The following is a 6,771-nucleotide window of genomic DNA, read 5'->3' as shown; positions in this document are numbered from 1 at the left end:
ACATTTATTAATGTATTTTCTTAGCTTAATATAATATATGATTTGTATTCAAATTTCATAAATCATAACCTAAAAATTATTTGTTCACCTATACGTCAGAATCAAGAAAGTATTTCTGACTTTTAAAAATCATGTTTCTGATTTTTTTTTTTTTAATTTGTGAACTTGAACTTGTGGATTCCTGCTCTCTCACCAGATGATATCTATTGTCCAAAGGACAGGAAGCACTGGCGTGTTTTTGCCTCTTCTGAAAGTATTTCTGCTGCCTGTTGAAGGGAGCAATGTAGGTGACTAATTACTAGCACTCAGCTCACTGGAGCGCAGGTTAAGACCCATCAATTTGAGAGGTACGTATATCATAAGACATCTGTGATGCCCTTTGCCCCAGCATCACCCCATGCATGTTGAGGCAGTCCAAATTCAGCATACTGGATCCATAACCATTCTCAGGGGAAGGCAAGGAGGAAATCTGCTATTTTAAACTGCTCACTCTGACTTGGATTTACCCTCCATTCAAAGATGCACCTATATAGAAGCCAAGACACCTCTTTGGGTATAAAAACATCCAAGGTTCGATGTTGTAGTGCTCCATCTAAATCAGTTTGTAGAACAAGTGTATAAAGTTTTTGATGGTACTAGACTGAGGAATCAAGTTCACCCCTTGTAGAACAATAGAAATGGTAAAGGCAGCAGCAGGACCACAGTGTTGAAAATCACTGCCCTGCCAGTCTGTTTTTGCCTTGACCAAAGACCAAGATCTTTATGATTCGCTGTCAATGTCTGTTTTACCTTCAGTTTTGACTAAAAGAAAAAAAAAAAAAAAGAGGATGCTTGCCACTGTTGCCACTGTTTATGTTTTTAAATATTCCAGACTGTATGTGTTGAGATGTGTGACCTCAGAAGTTAAAGTTATGCATGTAGCATGTACTATATAACACATGTATTTGGAACCTTTTCTGGGTGTCTGCATACTTTCCAAAATGTATAGTGCTTGGGAGGAAAAGAAAGTATATTTAAACCTTTCAGTTTTGGGAAAACGCCTAACTAAAATAGGAATATGAGTTCATAAATTCACTGGGGAATTGTAAGGATGGTTGCTGATCAGGTCTATAGTGAATTTAGGAGCAGAGCTTCTAAAGGCAGATGTAGCTAGCAGACAGTTTGGGAATGGGCACAATGCTGGGGTCTCAAACAGATAGGATGTCTCCTGACAATGAGAATCAGGAAGAAAAATGCTAATGATTTTGTTCAGCCTGACTTTATATTTCTCACCTTTAGCCAGCCCTTTGGACTATTCTGACCAAATGTTAAAGAGATCTGCCAGGGTAGGTCTTATGTAATAAGTTCCATTATTTGAGTTTTATCCAGCAGTCTAGATTTGGGACATACTTAGCTATTTCTTAGAACGATTAGCTCAATTTTATTCAGGTTTTCCATGGTTTTACTGCCAGGCAGTTTAACTGAAAGTAACTCAGTTTTCCCCTGTGTCTTATATTATGGGAAAGAACCCCTAACTGTCAAGAGTTTGTATGATGCTTTATAATTTTTTTTCTAATACTGATGTAATTCTTGCACAATATATGTGTTCTAGTATTACCTAGACTCTACAGTTACTATTATATGGATGACATACTGCTGGGAATGTAAATGGGAAAGCCCATTGTTCAGAACTACATATTTGTAAGAGCAGTATGTTAAGAATAGGAGCAGTGAGAGTGCTGAATCACAAGTAGTGAGGCTCACGTAGTGATGGTTGTGACACTTCCTGCTCCCAGCTGTCCTTTCCATCCCATGACATGTGGTTTTCCACCCTCAGTGAAAAGATCATTCAGCTGTTCAATGTAGCAGCTGCTGAATTTCTTTAATTTGCAGCCAAACGTATTAAGGTAAGCCCAAATAATTTTTGGCTTACCTTTAAACTAACTTAAACTGTTCTGCCAACAGTAGTACATCAGCAGCAGTTTCTCAACTGAGACATGGTTGCAGCAGAACAGAAACCTTGGGGGAATGGGAGAGACAACTTTTATCAATGTCCTCAATGGACTCAAGCTGTCGGATAGTAAAAAGGTTATATTATTATTCTGTGTTGAGAAGCTCAGGAGCATTTCCAGGCTCTTTGGTGTGAGCACATGCCTTAGCCTTAACCCAGCTACATATTCAGATGAAGCACACATCCAGGACAAGTCATCAGTGATCTTGAATGAGAACTCTCAAAGGAGGAGTCAGCTCCAAACTCAGAGCTCAGTTTAAATGTCTACAGTGTAGATTTCTACATGTGATGTATGTGCTTCATGCACAAAAGATTCAGTGAATGCAGTCAATAGGTCTCTGAGATGAGTTTTGTATCTTGTTGCGTTATATCCTCTCCTTTCATTGACCATTCCAGGAACAGTGTATCATACTCATCTCTATAAGTACTAGTGACTCCTTGATGATCTCTCCGTCTTCATCATTTTTTCTCTGCTCTGTTTGTTGGTAATACTTCTCAAGTCTGTTTGGGATGTAACTGCCAGAGACTTTGTGTTCTCTTGCAGAAATCTCATGAATGTTAATAGATTGAATAGTGTTCGCTCTGCATTATGGACTCAACTTCTAGATGTGCTGATAAGTCTACAAGCAGAAGACAGACAACCTGCATCATTTAGTGTTCCTCCTCTCAAACACAAACTGCTGTGTGTCTCACTGAATCAGTAAGATTTGATTAAGGGTACATAATGGCTTGTTCTTTTTTCTGTCTTTCATACACATGAAAAGGCATTATGTTATTAAACATTCAGTTGTGCCTTTTCCTCCAGTGTTCTCTTTTAAGAGTACAGCTGTTGTCTTGGGGTAAATTACAGTGCATCCTTTGTGGTTACTCTTACCCCTTGGTAACTTCATCTGTCATGAGATTGTCCATATAGCCAGAGCACCTGAAATTTTCTTCCAATATTCCCGTCATCTTAATACTAAGAGAATTCTCCATAGATCTATGAAACGTACTCTTATGCTGACCATCGTTATGTTTCCCTTCCCTTTCAATACTTTCCAGGGTTTTTCAGTGTGTCTTTTTAATGCTGTTCTTAACGAGTGTGCCTGAGATTAAAGAGAAACATTGTTCAGGGAGAAAGGGGCTTTCTGGTGAAACAGATGTCACTTGAAGGACTATATATCCCTTTCTTTTGGCAACTGGCACAGATTTTGGCTAACATCAGTGGGCATCCTGCCCTCCAACAGATGGTCAGAAGCGTGGAGAGCCAAAAGCCCATCTATGAATGTGGAATATGTTGAAGAGTTTATGTCTACACACAAATGTTGAACGAGCTTTTTTAATCTGAACTTCTGTGCCCACAGCCAGTCTAGAGAAAAGCAGAGCTTTTTAACAAAAGAACATTCTGCATCAACATATGGCTGCTCCGGTGTTTAGAGCAGCTGATTGTTACAGGAGGGTTTGGGAGAGGGAGATCATGAAGTAATCAGCATATTAGAAGAGTCGCTCCATTTATGGCTTCTTTCTGTTGGGAATATATAGTAAGAGACCAAAACGCAGTGCTTCTGGTTCAGCTGAGTTTCACAGAATTAGTTAGAAGTTGGAAAAATCTGTAGTATAGTTGCTCAAATAAACTTAAGTAGCCTTAGAACAGAATTTCACATCTGTTTTAATAGAAAGTCTAACTTGTTTTCTTACGGCTTTGTCATGTTTGCCAACAATTTTGAGAATCAGGGCTGTTTTTGATGTCACAAAACCGTCTTGCAAAATACAGAAGTTATCACATGGATCAGTTGTGTGGCTTCTTATAGCCATGCTTAGGAACCTGACTGGTTCTCAGTTTTCTAGGGGAAAGGCAGTGACCTATGCTACTGTAGTTGGGCCAGAAAATGTGTATTGCAACAAATACAAATATTCATAATTAGGTCAAGGCTTTTGCCTTACATTTTCCTGTGACTAGAAATGCTAATATACAGACTATACTTTACACATAATTTGTCTTTATTGTGTGTGTGTTTAATCCTTACTCATCTGATCTTAAATATTGAGCAGGTTTAAATCAGTTGCCTGGCATGCTAGATGAAGGCATAGCAAACTGTGATAAACACAAAAAATTTACTGGATAAAATTGAGAAATCAATGGAGATTTACCCGAGTCAAAGCAACTTAGCTGCAGAATTTGTATGTTTCTTGCATGATTGTACAGGAAGAATTGACTTTAGCTTTGAAGGAAAACAGAGGCAAGTATTAAAGAAGTGTGAGTGACACAGATGAGAAACTGAAGGAGCTGGCTTCTTGTCTGCTGTGCCCTGAGAAGAATATTACAGGTGCTTGCATGCCTTGGAGCATGAACCAGAACAAAAAAGAGGCAACAGGCAGTCTGCACTCCTCACCATCAGTGCATCCAGGCTTCTGAAGATTGCCTTTGTTGTGGCAAAAGTGGAAAGTTTGTCTTTAGGGAGTTCATGCAGAAATGAGACCAAATGCAACAGGAATTTGGTAGAGTGTGCATGTTCCCGTGGAGGCTTGTCTAGAGATTGTTGGGATGGTTCACTTAAAAGTCATAATACACAGCTATCAGGTAATAATGATTTTCACTCACTATCAAGGCTGTTTTGGTGACTGAGGGATAACAAGTAATCTATCTCATTGTCATTCACCCATACCTTTTGTGTTCAATTACATCCTGCTTTCACATTGATTCCCCCTTACACCTTTTTGTTATAATTCATGATATTTTAAATTCTTTCATTTTTGGAGTGGCCAAAATCATATGCTTTGGATTTTTTTTAAACTTGATTCCCTATAGATGTGTTATTTGACTTCATACATGTTTCTATAGCTGGTGATTATAAGGTCAATCCCGGAGCGAGCTCACTAGCAGTGTGCATTCAGTAGCACTCCTCATTAGCTGGTTCATAAAAGCATAGGGGTTTTTTCAGTTCTTTGTGCATCGTACTGGAGTGAAGTGTCCCATGAACTCAGTACCAGCTTTCTTGTATTTACCAGCCTGTTTTCTATTCTTTTAGCTCAGCTAAAAATTACTGTGATTAAATACTAGCTGATGCACAATCTCATGAGCAACATGAGATTTGCTTAGTAATAGCATTTTATTTAAATAATGAAATTCACAATGGTGTTGAATTGCAGTGCTTGCTTCAGAAGTGTTTTCATTCTCCTTGTCATTCTAATATTTAAAGCACACTCGGCAGGTGTAAGAAAGGGGAGGACAGAGCCTAACTCGCTGAGAAACGTGCGTCTTTGTGTTAGCACTGTGAAAAAGGCCCAATCAGGGACCTAATCAAGAAACTGCAGAAGCTAAAGAGTCTCTACGATCCACAGGCCTGGCATGGGGCTATTGTGTACTGGTTTATAGCTGAGGCATTGTGTTTGCTATTCTAATGGAGCCCTGGACAGGGTATGAATGGGAAAATGGAAGCCAGTGCCAGTTCCTGTTAATTTTTTTTCTGTACAAGAGTCTGTTAGCGATTTGCCACGCACCCTGAAGTCCTACTGTCACGTGGGTTTGTTTCCTGACTGTGTCTCTGCCAAGATATTTTCACCATCCTTTGTTCATTATTCTCTTCTGGCCTGTATGCTTCACCTGTGTGCTTTTGAACTGCTTTATGCATCTGGAACTGTTTGTCAGACTCTGGACAGTAGTTTTTCTCCCTCAGGAAATCTGTCTCTCCCTACTGCATGAGGATATCTGGCTGTGTTCCAGTCTGCTTGGAAGCGTGGCTTTGCAGAGTGAAGTGTGTACACATGAATACCAGAGTGAGTGCTTAAGTAAATCTCCAGAATAAATCCATGTGTGTGTTACCTGGGTGAGGGCTGAGTGACAAATCAGATTATTATGGAGCCATATTTCACGGTTCAACAGTTATCTGCTACCAGATCTGACTCTATACAGTTTTTAAGGTGTGTTAAATTTTTATTCTTTCTTGTTATGCCAGAAAGGAAGAACTTTTCATCCTCATTTACCAATCTAACATAAATACTGCCATCATTAATAGAGAAATTCATAGGTTTGAGTGACAGAAAAATGAATCTGATAGCTATTCATACTATTGGCAGGTCAATAGAAGGACTATTGATTTTTAGTAGTTACAGCACACACATCACAAGCTGCAGAGAAGTTCGATGTCCATCTTCTGCTCATAGTAGTGCTTTAGCCACTGGGCTATAGGACAAGTTGAGGGCAAAAGAATTCACTGCTCTTGTTGAAGCTTGGCCAATGTGTGACATGGGAAGCTTCAGGAGAATCTCAAGTGCTATATCTTCAACTTGGGGACAGTAGGAAAAATGACCATATTAGATTCAAATTTACATGACTTCTGCACAGAAAATAAACTGGCCATCTGAGTCTGAATATGGAGGAGCAGGGCCCTGCCTTTTTTCTCCACTGAGAAGCTTCTAGCTTATCAAATTATCATGCAAACATTCAGTGAGCAAATGTGTCATGTCAGTGAACAAATATTAATTGAATGTACTTATGCCTGTTACCATGGTTAATTCTACATCCTTATTGCGGAACTGCTGGGAAAATGAGATTATTGGCACAGTTGAGTTGTATTCCACATCTAATGCATAATACAGAATTTTGCTTTCTTATTAGTGAAGAGAACAGTTGGGACTTAGTGTGGAATTGATAGAGCCCAGAGGCATTGCCATCTCATGTCAGTTTGATCTCAAGTAAATGCTTGAGTCAGAGGATACAGGGTTGCTAGCCTTTGTGGTTCTAGTGCAATTTTTGGCATTTTCCTTAAGACTTCAGCATTTTGTGTGATTTCAGCAAAGCA

This window comes from Corvus cornix, chromosome 1, assembly GCF_000738735.6.
Source record: "Corvus cornix cornix isolate S_Up_H32 chromosome 1, ASM73873v5, whole genome shotgun sequence".
NCBI lineage: Eukaryota > Metazoa > Chordata > Aves > Passeriformes > Corvidae > Corvus > Corvus cornix.
Note: the sequence above shows the minus strand (reverse complement) of the source record.